Below are 22,957 nucleotides of genomic sequence, written 5' to 3' on the forward strand. Positions count from 1 at the left end.
AATCTGCCTCTGGAAAAAATTATCACGAACGAAGGTTCTTAAAAAACACAAACGACAATATTGTAAATTTGCTGAAAAAGCACCATGGAGTTCGTATTGTACCAACAACGAGAGCGATAAGACCTGGAGAAGTAGAAGGTGAAGATTATTACTATATTTCAGTGGAGGAACATATGCGATTGAGGAGTGAAGGTCAAATGTTTGAGGAGGTTTCTCTTGGTACAACAAAATATTCACATTGTAAGAGTGAGTGAAAGAAACTAGAATCTGGTGGTCTTGGGATATTAGAAACGAATCCAGAAGGAATGAGACAAATTATTAAACATCTGAGGGGTAATGGGGTTAAGATTTTTCATTCGGTTTTGATGTTGATGAAGAAACTCAACGTAAACATATGGAAAGCAGAGATAGAAGTATGAGTGAAGAAGAAATTACAACTCGTATTAATGTAAATGAAGAATTTGATGAATATTTAAAGAAAAGGATTCATTTGAACACATCTACTTTAATGATGAAGAAAAGGAAAATTTCCCTGTTGACCTTTATAATTCAGTGAACGATATTTTCCAATAAATAAATGGATGCGAAAGAAAGAGCAAGAGGATTTAAGGAGCATCAAGGGTTGGTTTCAAAAGTTGTAAAACAACAGGAAGACATAAAGAAGAATCGCAGGCAGAAAATAACGGGTGAAGAAGCATTTCAAAGAAAACAAGAGAAATTTTTTAACCCTTTAAAAAACTTCCCAAGAAAAAAATTATAGATTCTTCCACAGTTCCCACAATAGAATATACGCCTAAAAAACTGCAAATGTTAAAAGATTTCAGGCAAATGATGGAGGAAGAATTAGAGGATAGTAGGGTAAGAATACTGATTCTGGCTCACTTTTCCCCATGTAAATGAATGGGGGATTTTCAGCGATTTATATTTTTTTTCCCTAAAAATAAATCCCCTTTTTATCCCAAGGTATATTTATTTGTCTCCCCTTTTAACTTGGAGGTTGAACCTCATTGAATTGAACAGCTCACTCATTGAACCTATAAAGATTTGTTCATTCTCAAATTCCTTCAATAGTTTAATTTTCTTTGCACAATAATCCCCATCTAAAATATTGACAAACAAAACATTTGAATCTTTATATTTTTTAAGATACCCCATTTGTGCCATTATGAAATGATAAACTTCTCTTAATGCTCTTGTTTGACCACCTCCTGAGCCACATATCATTTTGAGATTATAGTAAATTGTTTTTTCATTGTTCAATTGATAACCATCAAAGTTTTCAGTCCATTCAAGGATATTCATTTTTTCTTTACATCCTCTAACTTACTAGTTTTTTAATTAATTCGCTTATTTGTTTTATTTACCTTTGTTTTAGTTATTTTTTTCAATAAGACTTATTTGATATTTTTCACATTCATTATGTTTTCCATTTATATACCAAGACTGAGATTTTCTCCACTCTTTAGTTTGATTAATACTTGGTTTAACCATTTATATATTGTGAAAAAAAAACGCGGCGGTAGCCCTTAAAAAACCCTAACCCATCTTCCCATCGTTAAAACATAATCTATTTTATACACTCTATCATACAATATCCATATGGAACACAATCTATTCCATTATCTAAAATAAATCTCTTATCATCAAAGGCTCCTAATGCCTTTTTATTTACTTCTTCACTATATATGTTATGTTTATAACTTCTTATTGTATTCATTTTCCTATATTCTTCTTTCTTATTCATCAAACAATTATAATAATTTCTAAAAGTTATTGATTTCTTTATTACATATTTCTTTATTCCCTTTAACCTCTTATCAATCTGTTCACCATACTTATAAGCATATGCCTTTGCTCTCAATCCAATAAACTCACTCATTACTTTTCCACCCAACTCATCCTTAAACTTACCAATAACCTTTTCATTCTTTTTGGAAAATAACTCACTCTTCTTGCTGAAATTACTTGTATCATATACTCCAATATTTTTCTTCATATCTTCATAAACATCATCAGTTTTTATATCTAGGATAAAACTATCAGTATCCATATACAACAATGAAACATTTTCACCATACTCTTTCTTTAAGTCATTATACAAATAATCATACATCAATATCTTTGATAAATCAAGAACTGCTGTTCCAATATAAATTGGTTTATCCATTACAATACTTTCCTTTTTCATATGAATTGCAGAAAAGTTCTCTGAAAAAACCTCTTCTCTCTCAAAACTTGGTTTATTTATCAATCTCGAAGCTTCTTTCCAAGATGTTGCGAATCTAATGTTTTGCCTGTTTCTAACATTTTCCATAGTCTTTCCAAATACAGCATTATTCATTAATTTATAAAAGTCCCCTTCAAATTTTACTTTTGTATTTGCTCTCATATCTGTATTGAATTGAATATACTTTTTCACCCAAGGACTTTGTTTAAATTTTAAAACTCTATGAATTTTAGCTACTCTCAATCCTTCTCTCAAAAACTGTTTTAAGCTTCTCTGATGCAAAACATATCCCTCTTTATCATAGAATGTTGTTAATAACTTTTCTGTTGATTTACCTTTAATATTAAAACTTTTATGATAATCACTTAACCATTCTTTCTTTGGAGTTTCTTTCTCAGATGCAAAAAGGAAGATCTTTATGCTTATTATGAAGATCACTCGGGTACCTCAAATCAACTTCAAAATAATAACCTTCTTCTTCGTCATTCAATTCCTCTTGAGAAGAAATAACAATATTCATCAAAGCCTTTTCATAATCCTTTTCTTCCACCCACTCTAATTTACCATAAGGCAGAGATTGAGACATTGCCCATCCATACAAATTATTAGCATCAAAATACATCAAATAATTACTATCTTTTTCACTATCATAATTTGGAAGATATTTATTATTTGCTTTAGCATATCTTTTTGAACATACTTGTGATATTCCACCTCTCTTGGACTTCTCAATCATCAAAAGCATATCAACATCACTGATTAAATCTATATCTTGTTTTGTCATTTTCAACATTGCACTCCAAGCTAAACCAGGAGCTGTGAAATAGTGGGCAGGGTCTAATCCATAACAATTTTTATTATGACAGAGTGTTCTAAAAGCCTCAAACACATCAGCTAACAATAAAACATCTGTTTTTAGATATAAATCATGATATTCTCCAAGGTTCTTTATCTTAAATATTTTCCATATTTCTTGTGCGTGTTTATATTCCTTATCACTTATCTCTTCTTCATAAAGGTTATTATAGAAACTTTCTTTTGAAGGAAGTTGTGTTTCTTTAAATCTCATAAATGAATCCATATAATCATAAGGATAAATTCCCTTACTTGTAAGAATTTTCTCTTTACTTTGAATTTCATTCCTTGTTTGAATTTCCTCTCTCGTAAGAATTCCTTCTTTAATCAGAATTTCATCTTTAATCTGAATTTCCTCTTTAGTTCGAATTTTCTTTATAATTAGAATTTCATCTTCAGTTAGAATTTCCTCTTTACTTTGAATTCTCTCTTTAATCTGAATTTCCTCTTGAGTGAGAATTTCCTCTTTTGGAAAGAATGAATTAAGATTTGGAAAAGAGTCCGTGGAGCTTAGATTTGATGCGAGGTAGGCTAGTGGTGTTCCCATAAACTTGTAAGAATCTAAAACCCTAATACGAGTTATAGGTTTTGTGAATATCATTGTTGAAAATGAAATATACTTTTGACTTGTGTTTGTTATAGCAGAAATATTCCCTGGTGTTTTTGAAAGTTCATTTATAAATAGATGTGTATCATAGTTGGCGCTGTTGTGAAGAAAGACTGGAATAAAAGAAGGTAATTTATAATTAAGATTACAACAGGAATGAGCGGGACCTCTATATTTACCAGTAAGATGACAATGGTCTCTAACTTTAAACTCCTTAATTTCCCCCTCACAAATATGACAGATATTGTTCATTCTAAATTCTAATTTTTCTTCTTTGGTTAATTTCATCGGTTCATTTGTTTCTTTCATTAATTTAGTGAGTCTTATACAATCCTTTTCTAATCGTTTTACAAACTCTTGTGAAGCATTTTTTCCACGATAATGTTCAAGTTTGTTATACTTTTCTCCAACAGATGATTTGATATAATAACAAAAACCACAAGGAATATGTTTTTGATATTTATTTGTATATGGTTCTTTTGGATTAGGAGAAGCAGTATTTATCTTTTAAGGATACATTCAAAATCAGCGTATATCACAAATGGGTGCATGATAGATTTATTATAATCTTCAAAATAAATCTTTTCACCAGGTTTAGGTATTGTAATTACAGCTGATTTATGATTACTACAATATTTTGAATGTTGTTCTAATCGTTCTTTTGTATGAAATGAATTAAGACATCGCTTACAAGGATATATTTTGTTTGCTGTTCTGAATACCTGAGAAGAGATTAATCTTGATAAATTATTGATGTATGTGTAATGTGAATTCTTTCCAACACTAAAATATAAAAGGTCAATGTGTGTTTCTTCATTTTTATAGTTGTTTGAAATTTTTAATATTTGAACTTTGTTTGTATCCGTTAATCCATATACATTAATAGAAAGATTATTCTTTTTCTCAAATTTAGGAATATCTGTTAATGGCATTGGGAATTTAAAATCTTTAATGTCCAAGGTATTCTCATATTTCATATATTGTTTTACTCTTTCTGAATTACATTTTGGTGGATGTAAGTGAGCAAGAACAGACCAGAGAAAACATTTATTATCATTGTTCTTAATATTAACAACTGCCTTCTTTAGTTTTATTTCTTTTGGTAATTCAATATAAGAAGAAGCTTTAAGAGGGTTTGATTTTAGAATGTGTATATCTAAAAAGATGATTTTTTTAATATTGAATCCACTTCCTACCACTGTATTATCAACATCCTCCTCTTGTCTTGATAGTTCTTCATAAACCCCACTATTCAAAAAATCTTGAAATGATGTTATAAAATGAAGATCTGTTCTCATATAAGGAGTTTGTTCTTCATCTTGTCTTTTCATATTCATTTTCACTCCCATATAAAACTTTAAAGTTTTTATTTCTTTTAATGTCTTTTTAATAAATTTTTCAACATCGGGTTTCACTATTTCAATTGATTCAGCTATTGATGATGGACCGGGTTCTCCAAATTGAAAAATCCTTATTTTTATATGCCCTTTAAATGCCTCATCAGTGTTTTTAATATAATAGTCTCCCTTTACTTTAAACTCATTTTTCTTGTATTTTTGCGATTGAAGATGTTGATTATAACTACTCTTCAAAACATCCTTTGAACAGATATCACAATGTTTTCTTTCCAACTCAAGAGGAGATATTTGATGAAATAGATTAAATGTGTGTTTGTTGGTTCGGAGGTGTTTTCTATAATGTTTATATTCGTGATTACAAACATCGCAGTACGTTGTATTCACCATATTTATAGAATAAAACTTTGCTTAAACTAAAATTTTCTTGATGAAAATTTCGTTTAATTTATAGGTGAATCTGTGCTTAAAAACATTTTATCCTCCAACTTTTTCACTTAATAAATACAATGTTTCAAGACACAAAAGACAAGTTTCAATCAATCTCTTCATTTGTTAAAGATACTGAGAAATATGTCAAGGATGTAAAATTGAACAAAGATAAATATAACACCTATTGGATAAAAACTATTATGGTAAATAATATGAGTTCTTCAATTTCCTTCAGTGGAAGGGCTTTTAGTATACCTGGTAGAACATCAATTAAAGTATCTCTAACAAAAGTTTCTCCTCTCCTTCTAGTAATATATTCAAAACTAGAAAAAGCAATGAAACAAGAAAAAGTATCAAAAGAAAAAAAAAAAAAAAAAAAAGAGGAACATATGCGATTGAGGAATGAAGGACAAATATTTGAGGAGGTTTCTCTTGGTACAACAAAATATTCACATTGTAAGAGTGAGTTAAAGAAACTAAAATCTGGTGGTGTTGGGATATTAGAAACTAATCCAGAAGGAACGAGACAAATTATTAAATATCTGAGCGGAGTGAAGATTTTATCATTCGGTTTTGATGTTGATGAAGAAACTCAACACAAACGTATGAAAAGCAGAGATGCAAGGATTAGTGAAGAAGAAATTACAACTCGCATTAATGTTAATAAAGAATTTGATGAAATATTTAAAGAAAAGGATTTATTTGAACACATCTACTTGAATGATGAAGAAAAGGAAAATTTCCCTGTTGATTCTTACAATTCATTAAATGATATTTTACAATAAATAAATGGATACAAAAGAAAGAGCAAGAAGATTTAAGGAACATCAAGAGTTGGTTTCAAAAGTTGTAAAACAACAGGAAGACATAAAGAAGAAACGCAGACAGAAACTAACGGGCGAAGAAGCATTTGAAAAAAAACAAGAGAAATTTTTTAAACCACTTTTAAAAACTTCCCAAGAAAAAATGAAAGATGTTTCCACAGTTCCCACAGTAGAATATACTCCTAGAAAGCTTCAAATGTTAAAAGATTTCAGTCAAATGACGGAGGAAGAATTAGAGCATTTAGGAGAATTAGAATATGATGATGAAGGTTTATTTCAACAACTGGAAGAGATTAATCAACCCCCTGATTATATTGTGAATGCTGTTCAAAACAATGAATATTCAGCGGATTCAAAAACCAAAGCAGGACTCATTCCAACAGAACAACCAGCAATATTTCTTCTTGTTCAAGAAAAGGTATTGATATTTAATGATGAATTAAGGTTCTTAAGTTCTGCTCAACCCCCTGTTAAACTAACTCCGAGATTAATGTTTCTTCTCACAAAAGATGGAAGGCAAGGTTCAACTGTGAGGGATGAATCAAAGTATATTGATAAACCATTGGATATGGAAAATAATGATGATAGAGTATATATTGATTTGCTGAACACTCTAAATTATAAGGTTATTCTTTCTGGTAAAAGTAGGAAGAATGAGAAGGAGAAACACATTATTCAGGCTTTAAGTATCCTTGGTTCAGGTATTAGTTTTCTTCCAAATGACCCATCGCAATTAGTTAATAGACTGTTATTGTTGTTTGGCAGTAAGAAGGCTGGAAATAACAATTGTTTTAATGAAGCATCAGCCATTTTAGACCAGTTGATGAACATGAAAATAATTAAGAAATATCAATATAAAGACATTTTATCTCATATTAAATAAGATGAGAAGCACAATCCTGAGTTTTAATTTCACAACAAGCGACCACACATCTTCATTCCCATACCCACTACAACTTGACACAACAAAAGAATATGAGGCATCTTTATTGTCCATGGAGACTTATAATACCTTATTTAATATAACCGAGAAAAATGACAAGTTTAGTTATAATCCGGGAAGTGGATACAAAACGATAACAGTCTCACCCGGAGCATACGAGATTTCTCAAATATCTTCCGAAATTGCTCGTCTTATGAAAGAACAGGGTGATGAACCAAAAAATATTATTATAAACATTCAAAAACATACTTCAAAATCAACGATTAAAGTTAAAAATAACTACAAGGTTGATTTCACAATTGATAATTCATTTAGAGAGTTATTAGGTTTCTCCTCAAAAAAGATTGAAACTAATGGGACGTTTTACAGTGATAATGTCATTCAAATATCCTCAGGAATAAATTCGGTGTTAATTCACTGTGATTTGATTGATGGTGCTTATAATGATGGATTAAAAACAAATACAATATTTTCATTCAGCGCATACTCAACCCCAATTGGTTATAAATTCAATATGGAGCCTAAAAATTTGGTTTATCTACCTGTGTCAGGAAAAACCATACACAGAGTAAATTTTAGGATAACCGACCAAGATAATCGTGTGATCTCTTTTAATGGAGAAGTTATATCCATCAGAATTCACCTACGTGAAGTTTTTCAATAAATAAATACGATGGTTATTGTGAGGAAGCACGAGTTGGGAAAATATAAAATAATTACAGGGGGATGGGATGTTCCTTTCCCCGTACTACAAGGGTGAAGGTATGTATCTTGGTAGAGGATACTATAAACCTAAGAGACAAAGGGGTGTTGGACATCAATTTAGAGGAGATGGGATAATTGATACTCTCATGGGTATTGGTTCAACTATTCTTAAACATAAAGACCTAATTGGTTCAACTGCTTCTGCTGTGGGAAATGTAGCAGGTGCTGTAAAGAGTATAAAAGATGCTCAGAAAGAATCTCATAAATTACAAGCAATAAAAGAAATTAAGAAAGGTAAAACTCAGTTGTCCCCCCAAGAACGACAGAAAATAATTCAAATACTTGGATCAGGGTTTCAAAAGTTTTAACATCTTTTTTCCTAAATAAATACAAGTATGGAAGCAATTGATAGTATCTATGATTTGGATGATACTATTATTATCTCAAACTCCACTAAAAAAGAAGATTACTTCAAGGTAAATGCAATAACTGGAACAGACTGGAATACAAATGGTACAAAAAGTTTTGAAATAAATAATCAACAAACCTATTTGAATCTCTCCGAAAGTTTCTTGTTGTGTAAATTTAAATTCACTAAGGCTGGGAATAACACAAACGCTACACTTGTAAATGATTTCTTCTGGAAAATGTTTGATAGTGTGCGATTGTATATTGGAACACAAGAAGTTGAAGCGGTTGATTATGTCTCTGCTGTATCTGAAATGATGAAATTTACACTCTATACATTCAGTGATAGAATGGGAAAGGGGTCTGTCGAAGGTTTTATTCCTGATATGTCAAGGGGAACAAACACAGACCCTGGATATATTCAAAGGAAAGGAATGTATAATGATGATACAAAAGCAGAAAATAGTTTTACTGTGGCAGTTCCTCTTAAAGGTATATTTGGATTTTGTGATTATGATAAAGTTCTGTATGGTCTTAAAATTAGATTTCAACTACAAAGGAATGATAATGAAAATAGATTGCTTTTTGGTGTTGGTAATGCTTTTGGTGATCAGAATAAATTTGTAATTGAGGAGATGAGTTGGTATATCAGTGAATATACTCCTAATCTTAAAACAGAAGAGATGTTGAATCGAAGACTTAACTCAAAAAAACCACTCAGTGTATCATACCTCAAAAGAAGATGTCAACACGTTAAACTCAATCAAACTACTTACACGTGGAATTTGGGTGTTCTGGAAGGAAAGCCACGATATCTGTGGATGATTTTTAAAAAGCCAGATGGTGATACTGCGACTGATAAGAATAATGCATTGAGTGATAATGCTAAGGTGAAACAACTTCGCGTTTCTCTAGATGGAACATTTTATCCACGAGATAGATTGGAAATTAATTGGGAAAAAATGATTTTGCTGAAGCATACAAGTCTTACCAAAAGGTGTGTGAAAGTAATGGAAATAAAGAACCTATTTTGGATATGACAGCATTTAAAAGTTTGTATACAATCTATACGTTTGACCTGAGCGCTCAAAAAGAAACTATAAAGTCTAATCGAGTGGATACTTCCCTATACATTGAAAGAGGAGAGAGTGAAGAAGTTGATACATATTGTTTGCTTTTGGAAGAAACAGAATTGCAGATTAATACAGATAATGGTGTGATGATTAGTCTCACATAATTTTTTTTGTTAAATAAATGAGTGGCAAAGTACCAACTGGGGTATATGTTAATCAAATCAATCTTCATAAACTATCATCTTGTGTTCAAAATCAAAAGCCTTGTACGATTAACGTTAATACAATTCGGAGAAAAGGAGCAGTAAGAATTGATGTTTTGCTCACAAGAGAACAGGTTAAAATCTTGAATGACACTGGCTCACTTAAAATTAAAATGACAAAACCAATGTTGAAAAAATATTCAATAAGAGAGACGAGTGGAGGATTTCTCCCATTTCTAATTCCTTTATTTGCTGGTTTAAGTGCGGTTGGAGCATTGACGGGTGGTATTTCAACAGCGGTCAAAACTGCCAACGAAAGGAAGGCTCAACTCCAGGCTCAAAAAGAATTGGAAAGACATAACAAAGAGTTGGAGAAACAAATTAGTGGAAGTGGTGTAATTGTAGATTTTGCTGAAAAACTTGAAGGTCTGCCTGATAAAGCGAGATTGTTAGTTGGAGATATGCTTTCTTCTATAGCACAAGCAGGTGTAAAATTAACGAAAAGAGGTAATGGATTATATCTTTCTAATAAATAAATGAGCATTGATGAGTGGTTGAAAGAATTTGGAAAAGAATACAACATCAAATTTACAACTTGCCAAATATTGTAAGAAATTAAAAATTCATAATGTGGTTATTTGTATGAGAGATGAATTAACAAATGTGTCGAAACATACAAAGAATATTATTATGAACTTAGAAGATAATGATGGGAACGGTTCTCATTGGGTTTGCATTTTTAATAGTCAAGACAAATATTATTTTGATAGTTTTGGTCTTCCACCACCTGTTGAAGTCATAAAATTCTTACAGAATGGTGTTTATCAAACATTTCAAGTCCAAGAATTAAATTCCAAGTGTTGTGGTCAATTATGTCTATATGTGTTATTTCAACTCAACAAAAATAAAAAATTTTATGATATTATTTTTAATCTAATATAAATGACTTATGTTGGTAAAGATGGTTCTATCTTTGGTGTATCTCAAGAACTGGATATTGATTTATCAAATTATTACACAAAGGCACAGGCTGAACGATATAAATATAATATAAACAAAAATATTAACATGAAAAATGCTTATAAATTAAAAAATTATCCAAGCCCGACTGACGCGAATGACTTGGTGAGATTAAGCGATTTATCACAATATATATACTTAAATAAAACGGCTGTGTATTCTAAAGATACAGAAGTGTTGATATTATCTCCAGGTCATACAGAATTCACAGTTCGAATTAAAATAAATTTTTATAAAGAAGGGCGTATCGTTTGTATGAGAATAGAACAATGGGGGTATGATATGAATGATTTAGGGTATAATTGGTCATTTAAAATTAACCTCGAAGACCTGGAACAATTAAATCAGTCTCGTAAGGAAGAATATTATCCACTTGGTATCGAGAATGAGTTTTGTGGAGCCACGATTAGTAAACAACAAATAAAAGAATTTAATAAGGGTAAATATAATAATGGTTTTGCCCTTGTTTATCTCATGAAAACAGAAAAAACAGGATTATATATAATAAGTAAGGAAATACAAAATGATTTAACTATGGGAAGATGGGGAGGTGTTTCGTGCCATAATATTATTCTAACATATATTTCTAATACATAAATGACAGCAAGAAGGCTTCAAGAAAATTATCATTTCTGTGTTCAAGCATACCTTCAAGAAAAGGGTATTCGGTATTTTAATAAATATGTTCTACAACATAAGAATGAGGTATTTTCAATAAAAGATTGGCATTATGCTGATGTTGATAAACCAACAACTTTAGATTTAATTAGAATGTTAAATAATGAAAAAATTATAAGGTTAAGAAAAGGTAAGGCTCTTTTAGAAATTCAAAAGAAATTTTATTGGTATCCTGTTGTAAAAAAAATTATTTTGGATACAGGAATAACAAGAAATCCTGATGAATATATGTATAATATTCTATGGGGTGTAAACGATTCAAGTATAGTAAGGGATGAGGAAGGAGTTGAAGAAGAGAGAGGGAAGAGGAGGAAAAGGAGAAGGAGGAGAGAGAGAAGGAGGAAAGAGAGAATAGAGAGAGGGAGGAAAGAGAGAAGAGAGAGAGGGAGAAGAAAGAGAAGGAGGAAAAGGAGAAGAGAGAGAAGGAGGAAAAGGAGAAGAGAGAGAGGGAGGAAAGAGAGAGAATGAATAAATATCAAAATATGGAAACCAGTGAGATTCAAAAAAGAATAGAGGTATTACAGAAAATAACTCAACCCACCGAGGAGGAAAACAAAGAATTGACAAGTCTATTTGCAATACTTTCGACAAGACTATTAGCCTCGACAAGATATAGATTTTAATTCAAGTTTTTTCTTAAATAAATGGAGGAGAGAGTGAAGGCATTTCTAAGGATTCTTTATGTTTTAAAAATTAAGATTCAAATGTGCATGTTGGAAACTAAAAAGGTTTTTGCACTCTGCAGAAATTTTTCTCATAAATAAATGAGTTATTGTCTCAAATGTAAAAAGAAAACTAATACTAAAAATATTTCATATATTAAAAGTAAAAATAACAGGGTTATACAAAAGGTATATGTTTGGTGTGTGGTTCAAAAAAAATCAATTTATCTCCAAACACAAACTCGGAGGAGATATACAAAAGTTTTTATCAGGAAGTAAATTTACAACTACTGGAATACCAGGGGAATTACATCTTCCAGGTTATTCTTTCTGTGGTCCAGGCACAAACTTAGATAAAAGATTAGATGAGGCAGACAATCCTAAATCCTGGAGTAAACCAATCAATAGAGTTGATGAAGTGTGCATGAGACACGATATTGATTATGGGAATACCACAACGTTGGAAGAAAAGCATGAAGCCGATAGAGAAATGTTATATAATTTGTCTCTGATACAAAATCCAACCTTGAGAGAAAAAGTTGATAGGTTCATCGTGAAGAAGATGATTAGTGCTAAATTGAAACTTGGACTTGGAAATTCAAAAAACTTATAGGCTCTAATGATGCCATTAAGACTGAAGAGCAATTAGCTGATGAATTACATAAACCAATATTCACAAAGTTTCAGAGAAGGAAAGTTTATTCCAAGGAAGTTGATTATATCTGGTCTGCTGATTTGATTGAACTCAATAATGATAAGGGGTACAAGTATGCTTTAACCGTTATTGATTTGAGGAGTAGATATGCGTGGGTTGTCCCTTTAAAAAACAAAACAGGTAATACTCTTATGTTAGCTTTTCAACAGATATTTAATAAAAGTAAGAGAAAACCTAAGAAATTGTGGACTGATGAGGGTAGAGAGTTTTATAACAAGACATTTATGAATTTTCTAAAAAATAACAGTATTACATTATACAGTACCTTTAATGAAGGGAAGGCAGTTGTTGTTGAACGTTTTAATCGTACCTTAAAAGAGAGACTATATAAAAAATTCACACAACTCGGTTCACAACAATGGTCATCTTTTATTCAGGATATTGTGGATAAGTATAATGACACGATTCACACATCAACGAATATGAAGCCATCAGAAACATTTACAAAATTAAAATATGAAAAAGAGATTAATGTCAGAAAACCTAAGTTCAAAGTTGGTGATATCGTAAGAATATATAGGTGGAAATCTCATTTTGAAAAGGGTTTTACTGAACGATGGACGAAAAGAACTTTTAAAATTGTTGATGTAATAGATACAGTTCCTTGGACTTATAAAATATATGATTTGGAAGGGGAAGAGATTTTAGGTTCATTTTATTCACAGGAATTACAAAAGACAAAACTAAGCAGATAATACACCTTTGTGGACACTAGAGGGACAAGTATATAATGTGTGTCAAGGGGGACGTTCTTAGATCTGTGAACCCCAAACACAGAATCCTCAACTGAATAGTCAAGGCTTAACTTTTGTTTGTGTGTGTGTGTAATGGGAGCAATAGGTTGGCGCTTCACTCCCTCCTACTATACACCGTTGTGGACACTCGAGGGCCAAGTCCGAGGTGTATAACAGTATATAATGTGTGTCAAGGGGGACGTTCTTAGATCTGTGAACCCCAAACACAGAATCCTCAACTGAATAGTCAAGGCTTAACTTTTGTTTGTTGATGTGTATGTGTGTGTGTCCCAACCCTCACATTCAAAATCTCAACACCAACCCTCACATTCAAAATCTCAACCCCAACTCAATCCTCGCCCAACACAATGTCTTTTTCAAAATGAGATTTCCACCTATATATATATATTTTACGTTTTTTTTTTCTTCTTCCAATTCTGTCTTTTAAGGCTTTCAGGTTTGATGACGTAGAAAGGGGGAGTAAGCCTGCACTTTCTTCCCAGAACTTTCTTGATCTTGCTCCCATCAAGCACCATCCGACAAAGAACTACATCGATAGGTTTAGATCCCAAAGAGTGATAGCAACTCCAAAAGTCTCCAAAATATAAATAAATAAAATAATAATAATAATAAATAAATAAATAAATAAATAAAAGCCCCCAAAAAAGTTTCAAGTGTCCAACATAAACCCAACTTTCCAAGTCTTCAAGGTATAACCACATTCCCGTTGAGTTTCCAAGATATGTATCACATTGTGAGTTATCAATCCAGAACCCACATTTCAAGTATTCAAAGTAAAACCAACTTACAAAGTCTCTTAAGGATAACTCATTTACTGATTTTTCAAAATTTGTGAGTCTCCAAGGTAGGCCCCATATTTAGAACCATCTTGGCAGAACCCTTTTCCTGAGTCTCCAAGGTAGTTATTTAAACCATCAAGGCAGAACTCATTTACTGATTTTTTCAAAATTTGTGAGTCTCCAAGGTAGGCCCCATATTTAGAACCATCTTGGCAGAACCCTTTTCCTGAGTCTCCAAGGTAGTTATTTAAACCATCAAGGCAGAACTCATTTACTGATTTTTTCAAAATTTGTGAGTCTCCAAGGTAAAACTTGTATTCTGGCTCATCAAGGTATAACTTGTTCAGTGGGTATTGTCTTGATAACTCACAATGAGTACTATTGCTGTAAAACTCTTTTTCAGGATTTTGCTGGTCTCCAAGGTATAACTCTTTGGTTGGGTCATCAAGGACAAACTCGTTCTGTGGGTCTTGGTCGCTCATAAGGTCTTCAACCAAGCCAACAATTTCGCCCCAAGTTGTAGCAAAAGCAGTATTTTCATTTCGTATTTCAGACACAATTTCCTGTGAGAGAAAATAATAATGTATTAATTAAGTTATTTAATTATTAAATGAGTATGCTTCAATCAAAGTTTGAAAATAGGAAAATAAAAAATCTTACCTCAATAGATAAGAGGTTTGAATCCAGTTCATCAACTTGAAGGTTTAGTTCCATACAAGACAGAGAGTTCCAAGGAACACCAAAGTCATCCCACTCAAGGTCTTCAACCAAGCCAACATTTTCCCCCAAAGTTGTAGCAAAAGCAGTATTTTCATTTCGTATTTCAGACACAATTTCCTGTGAGAGAAAATAATAATGTATTAATTAAGTTATTTAATTATTAAATGAGTATGCTTCAATCAAAGTTTGAAAATAGGAAAATAAAAATCTTACCTCAATAGATAAGAGGTTTGAATCCAGTTCATCAACTTGAAGGTTTAGTTCCATAGAAGACAGACAGTTCGAGACAAGCACACAGAACACCATTGCCAGCAAGAACAAATGTTTAAAATGGAGCCTGGGTTTGAAGCTTTTATAGAGAAAGACTGGTGGGTGTGGTTTCCTTTGGAAATTCCCTGGGCAAGCCTAGGCAAGCCTTCATTGGGAAATTTTTCAAAACCATAACATCCTGTAATTTTCTAGTGATTTCTTTGTGAGTCAGAGATGAACTGGAAATGATGTAAGAGTGGGCGGGGCTTAGCAAAAGTAGGCGGAGCTTAGGAAAAGTGGGCGTGGCTTAGAAAAAATACCTTATGAAAAGTGGGCGGAGCTTAGCAAAAGTGGGCGGGGCTTAGGAAAAGTGGGCGTGGCTTAGAAAAAATACCTCATGAAAAGTGGGCGGAGCTTAGCAAAAGTGGGCGGGGCTTAGCAAAAGTGGGCGGGGCTTAAAGAAAAGTGGGCGGGGCTTAACAAAAAATAACCTGTGGCTCAGGAGGTGGTCAGATGAGAGCATTAAGAGAAGTTTATCATTTCGTAATGGCACAAAAGGGGTATCTTAAAAAATATAAAGATTCAAATGTTTTGTTTGTCAATATTTTAGATGGGGATTATTGTGCAAAGAAAATTAAACTATTGAAGGAATTTGAGAATGAACAAATCTTTATAGGTTCAATGAGTGAGCTGTTCAACCCCCAGGTGTTCAATTCAATGAGGTTCAACCTCCAAGTTAAAAGGGGAGACAAATAAATATACCTTGGGATAAAAAGGGGATTTATTTTTAGGAAAAAAAAATATAAATCGCTGAAAATCCCCCATTCATTTACATGGGGAAAAGTGAGCCAGAATCAGTATTCTTACCCTACTGAGGATGTAAGAGAATTAGAATATGATGATGGATTATTTCAACAACTGGAAGAGATTAATCAACCCCCTGATTATATTGTGAAGGCTCTTTAAAACAATGAATATTCAGTGGATTCAAAAACCAAAGCAGGACTCATTCCAACAGAACAACCAGCAACATTTCATCTTGTTCAAGAAAAGGGATTGATATTTAATGATGAATTAAAGTTCTTCAGTTCTGCTCAACCTCAGGTTAAACTAACTCCAAGATTAATGTTTCTTCTTACAAAAGATGGAAAACAAGGTTCAACTGTGAGGGATGAATCAAAGTATTTTGATAAACCATTGGATATGAAAAATAAGGAAGATTGAATATATATTGATCTGCTGGAACCTCTTAATTATGGGGTTAGTCTATCTGGTAAAAGTAGGAAGAATGAGAAGGAGAAACACATTATTCAGGCTTTAAGTAGGCTTGGTTCAGGTGTTAATTTTCTTCCAAATGACCCATCACAATTAGTTAATAGACTCATATTGCTGTTTGGCAGTAAGAAGGCTGTAAATAACAATTGTTTTAATGAGGCATTAGCCATTTTTGACCAGTTGATGAACATGAAAATAATTAATAAATGTCAATACAAAGACATTTTATCCCATATTAAATAAGATGAGAAGCACAATCCTGAGTTTTAATTTCACAACAAGCGACCACACATCTTCATTCCCATACCCACTACAACTTGACACAACAAAAGAATATGAGGCGTCTTTATTGTCCATGGAAACTCATAATACCTTGTTTAATATAACCGAGAAAAATGACACATTTAGTCATAATCCGGGAAGTGGATACAAAACGATAAGTTTCACCCAGAGCATATGAGATTTCACAAATATCTTCGGAAATTTCTCGCCTGATGAAAGAACAGGGTGAGGAACCAAAAAAATTGTTGCAGATATTTAAAAACATACTTCAAAATCAACGATTAAACTTAAAAATAAGAACAAGGTTGATTTCACAATTAATAATTCATTGAGAGAGTTATTGGGTTTCTCCTCAAAAAAGATTGAAACTCATGGGACGTTTTACAGTAATAATGTCACTCAAATAGCCTCCGACATAAATTGGGTATTAATTCACTGTGATTTGTTTGATGGCACTTATAATGATGGAATAAGAACAAATACAATATTTTCATTCAGTGCATACTCAACCCCAATTGGTTATAAATTTAATATGGAACCCAAAAATCTGGTTTATCTTTCTGTGTCAGGAAAACCCATATACAGAGTAAATTTTAGGATAACTGACCAAGATAATCGTATGATTTCTTTTAATGGAGAAATTATATCCATCAGAATTCACCGACGTGAAGTTTTCCAAGAAATAAATACAATGGTTATTGTGAGGAAACAAGAGTTGGGAAAATATAAAATAATTACAGGGGATGGGATGTTCCTTTCCCTATACTACATGGGTGAAGGTATGTATCTTGGTAGAGGAGACTATAAACCGAAGAGACAAAGGGGTGTAGGACATCAATTTAGAGGAGATGGGATAATTGATACTCTAATGGGTATTGGTTCAACTATTCTCAAACATAAAGACCTAATTGGTTCAACTGCTTCTGCTGTGGAAAATGTAGCGGGTGCTATAAAGAGTATAAATGATGCCCAAAAGGAATGTCATAAATTGCAAGCAATAAAAGAAATTAAGAAAGGCAAAACTCAGTTGTCTCCCCAAGAATGACAGAAAATAATTCAAATACATGGGTCAGGGTTTCAAAAGTTTTAACATCTTTTTTCCTTAATAAATACAAGTATGGAAGCAATTGATAGTATCTATGATTTGGATGATACCATTGTCATCTCAAACTCTACTAAAAAAGAAAACTACTTCAAGGTAAATGCAATAACTGGAACAGACTGGAATGCAAATGGAACAAAAAGTTTTGAAATAAATAATCAACAAACTTATTTGAATCTCGCCAAAAGTTTCTTGTTGTGTAAATTTACATTCACTAAGGCTGCGACAAACACAAAAGCTACACTCGTAAATGATTTCTTCTGGAAAATATTTGATAGTGTTCGTTTGTACATTCGAATGCAAGAAGTTGAAGTGGTTGATTATGTCTCTGCTTCATATTAAATGATGAAATTTACACGATATTCATTTCGTGATAGAATGGGAAAGGGAGCTGTCGAAGGTTTTACTCCTGATTGGCAACAGGAACATACACAAACCCTGGATATAGTCAAAGGAGAGGAATGCATAATCAGGTAGTTCAGGAATGGGAGCATGTGCCAGAACAGCGCGTCGCTGCGTCCACTTTCCACCGGTACTCCAGGAGCCTCCGTCTGGCCATCCCCCAGGCAGATGCCAGCCCAATCCCCATCTCCTTGAGATGCCGGTCAACCTGCTGCAAGCACGAGGCACGTGGTCGGCCCATTGGCCTGTTACACTCACGAGACTCCCTCACTGAGAGAATCTGGTGAGCAGGATCAGCGTCAGGAAAACGAGCCACATGTCCATACAGCCGCAACTGAAGCTCACAGACTATGCAGGTAACAAATCTCATCCGAATCTCTCTCAGCAACCGCTTGTTGGACACAAAATCCGACCAGCGATAGCCAATGATTCTCCGAAGAGACCTGGTACCAAAGGAATTAAGTCTCCGTCTCAGATACTTGGGCAGAGTCCAAGTCTCGCATCCATAGAGCAAGACTGGAAGCACCAAGGACCTGAAGACTCGGACTTTCGTCCTCCCGCACAGGTACCGGCAGCGCCACACCCCATGATCCAGTGAATCCATGACACCCCAGGCCTGACCCAGACGTCTGTTGACCTCTGACTCACAGCCAGCAGAGACATGAATATCACTGCCAAGGTAAGTGAATCTCTCCATGACCTCAACATCCTCACCACAAACAGACACAGACTGGACAGCAGCATCGAAGATGTCATTGAAAGCCTGGATCTTTGTTTTGACCCAAGAAACCCGTAATCCCAGCGGCTCCGAATCCTCATTCAGCACCCCGAGGTCCCCCAAAAGGATATCTGAAGTCTCCGCAAAGATGACTGCAACATCTGCGAAATCAAGGTCCGAGATCTTGACATTCACAAACGATGCACCGCAGCTTCATCTCTCCGACATCCTCCCTAGAATCCAGTCCATTCAAGTGCTGAAAAGTGTGGGGCCAGTACACATCCCTGACGAACTCCAGTGATAACTGGAAATAAGTCAGAGATGGTACCACCACACTTCACAGCACTCTCAGTACCAGAGTCGAGTTCAGACATCAGATCGATCAGTTTTGGTGGCACCCCACGAACACCAAGAATCCTCCAGAGGACATCCCGATTCACTGAATTGAACGCTTTACAGAGATCAACATAGGCTGCAAGCAGCCCCTGCCGAAACTCTCGCCTACGTTCGGTGAGGACACGAAGTGCAAGGATACGGTCAATCGTTGACCTCTTTGGTGTAAAGCCTGACTGCTCTGGACGCTGGTGCTTAAGCAGATGGTGGCAAAGCCTATCAAGAATTATTGAAGCAAAGAGCTTACCCGGCACTGAGAGCAGCGTCACCCCTCGGTAGTTGTTGCAGTCTTGGCGATCGCTCTTCCCTTTACAGAGAGGGACAACAAAACCCCTCTTCCAATCAGTTGGGATGATGCCTGTGTTCCAGGCAGAGCACAAAACTGCATGCAACGACACGAGTGCAGCATTTCTAGCAGCCTTGAGAAGTTCAGCATGGATGCCACAGATCCCTGGAGCTTTAGCCTGTTTCAACCGGTTCACTGCAGCCCGTGTTTCCACAAGCGAAGGTGGACCACAGTTGATTGGAGGGTCAGCAACAGGGATTGTAACACTCCTGACATCCAATTCGACAGCTGGTGGATCAGCCTGGTACAACTGCTGAAAGTAACCAGCCCAGCGGGCCTTCACTTCAGACTCCTCTGTCAAGAGCCTACCACTCTCTCCTCTTACTGCAGTGCTCTGAGGGATGGGGTTGGATGAACGCAATGCGCATATTCCCCTGTAAGCAGGATGAGAATCACCTGTCCACAGTTGATGCTCTACTCCCTCACAGATTCCTCACACATAGGCCTCCTTGTCCACCCTCAGTGCACGCACAGTTTTCACCTCAGCTCCCTGAACAGCTCAGCTCTGCCATTCAGTCTGGCCCTGCGACTCTGTTAGTAGGGTGAATATACTGATTCTGGCTCACTTTTCCCTATGTAAATGAATGGAGGATTTTCAGCGATTCCCTTTTTTTTCCCCTAAAAATAAACCCCCTTTTTATCCCAAGGTATATTTATTTGTCTCCCCTTTTAACCTGGAGGTTGAACAGCTCACTCATTGAACCTATAAAGATTTGTTCATTCTCAAATTCCTTCAATAGTTTAATTTTCTTTGCACAATAATCCCCATCTAAAATATTGACAAACAAAACATTTGAATCTTTATATTTTTTAAGATACCCCTTTTGTGCCATTACGAAATGATAAACTTCTCTTAATGCTCTTGTTTGACCACCTCCTGAGCCACATATCATTTTGAGATTATAGTAAATTGTTTTTTCATTGTTCAATTGATAACCATCAAAGTTTTCAGTCCATTCAAGGATATTCATTTTTTTCTTTACATCCTCCAACTTACTAGTTTTTAAATTGATTCGCTTATTTGTTTTATTTACCTTTGTTTTAGTTATTTTTTCAATAAGACTTATTTGATATTTTTCACATTCATTATGTTTTCCATTTATATACCAAGACTGAGATTTTCTCCACTCTTTAGTTTGATTAATACTTGGTTTAACCATTTATATATTGCGAAAAAACGCGGCGGTAGCCCTTAAAAAACCCTAACCCTTCTTCCCATCGTTAAAACACAATCTATTCTATTCACTCTATCATACAATATCCATATGGAACACAATCTATTCCATCATCAAAGGCTCCTAATGCCTTTTTATTTACTTCTTCACTATATATGTTATGTTTATAACTTCTTATTGTATTCATTTTCCTATATTCTTCTTTCTTATTCATCAAACAATTATAATAATTTCTAAAAGTTATTGATTTATTTATTACATATTTCTTTATTCCCTTTCACCTCTTATCAATCTGATCACCATACTTATACGCATATGCCTTTGCTCTCAATCCAATAAACTCACTCATTACTTTTCCACCCAACTCATCCTTAAACTTACCAATAACCTTTTCATTCTTTTTGGAAAAAAACTCACTCTTCTTGCTGAAATTATTTGTATCATATACTCCAATATTTTTCTTCATATCTTCATAAACATCATCAGTTTTTATATCTAGGATAAAACTATTAGTGTCCATATACAACAATGAAACATTTTCACCATACTCTTTCTTTGAGTCATTACACAAATAATCATACATCAATATCTTTGATATATCAAGAACTGCTGTTCCAATATAAATTGGTTAATCCATTACAATACTTTCCTTTTTCATATGAATTGCAGAAAAGTTCTCTGAAAAAACCTCTTCTCTCTCAAAACTTGGTTTATTTATCAATCTCGAAGCTTCTTTCCAAGATGTTGCGAATCTAATGTTTTGCCTGTTTCTAACATTTTCCATAGTCTTTCCAAATACAGCATTATTCATTAATTTATAAAAGTCCCCTTCAAATTTTACTTTTGTATTTGCTCTCATATCTGTATTGAATTGAATATACTTTTTCACCCAAGGACTTTGTTTAAATTTTAAAACTCTATGAATTTTAGCCACTCTCAATCCTTCTCTCAAAAACTGTTTTAAGCTTCTCTGATGCAAAACATCCCTCTTTATCATAGAATGTTGTTAATAACTTTTCTGTTGATTTGCCTTTAATATTAAAACTTTTATGATAATCACTGAACCATTCTTTCTTTGGGGTTTCTTTCTCACATGCAAAAGGAAGGTCTTTATGCTTATTATGAAGATCACTCGGGTACCTCAAATCAACTTCAAAATAATAACCTTCTTCTTCGTCATTCAATTCCTCTTGAGAAGAAATAACAATATTCATCAAACCCTTTTCATAATCCTTTTCTTCCACCCACTCGAATTTACCATAAGGCAGAGATTGAGACATTGCCCATCCATACAAATTATTAGCATCAAAATACATCAAATAATTACTATCTTCTTCACTATCATAATTTGGAAGATATTTATTATTTGCTTTAGCATATCTTTTTGAACATACTTGTGATATTCCACCTCTCTTGGACTTCTCAATCATCAAAAGCATATCAACATCACTGATTAAATCTATATCTTGTTTTGTCATTTTCAACATTGCACTCCAAGCTAAACCAGGAGCTGTGAAATAGTGGGCAGGATCTAATCCATAACAACTTTTATTATGACAGAGTGATCTAAAAGCCTCAAACACATCAGCTAACAATAAAACATCTGTTTATAGATATAAATCATGATATTCTCCAAGGTTCTTTATCTTAAATATTTTCCATATTTCTTGTGCGTGTTTATATTCCTTATCACTTATCTCTTCTTCATAAAGGTTATTATAGAAACTTTCTTTTGAAGGAAGTTGTGTTTCTTTAAATCTCATAAATGAATCCATATAATCATAAGGATAAATTCCCTTACTTGTAAGAATTTTCTCTTTACTTTGAATTTCATTCCTTGTTTGAATTTCCTCTCTCGTAAGAATTCCTTCTTTAATCAGAATTTCATGTTTAATCTGAATTTCCTCTTTAGTTAGAATTTCATTCATTGTTCGAATTTTCTTTATAATTAGAATTTCATCTTCAGTTAGAATTTCTTCATTAATTTCCTCATTAATTAGAGTTTCCTCTTTACTTTGAATTCTCTCTTTAATCTGAATTTCCTCTTTAGTGAG

Source organism: Eptatretus burgeri, chromosome 8, assembly GCF_056783735.1.
Source record: "Eptatretus burgeri isolate ZD-2024b chromosome 8, Ebu_testis_v1, whole genome shotgun sequence".
Taxonomy (NCBI): Eukaryota; Metazoa; Chordata; class Myxini; order Myxiniformes; family Myxinidae; genus Eptatretus; species Eptatretus burgeri.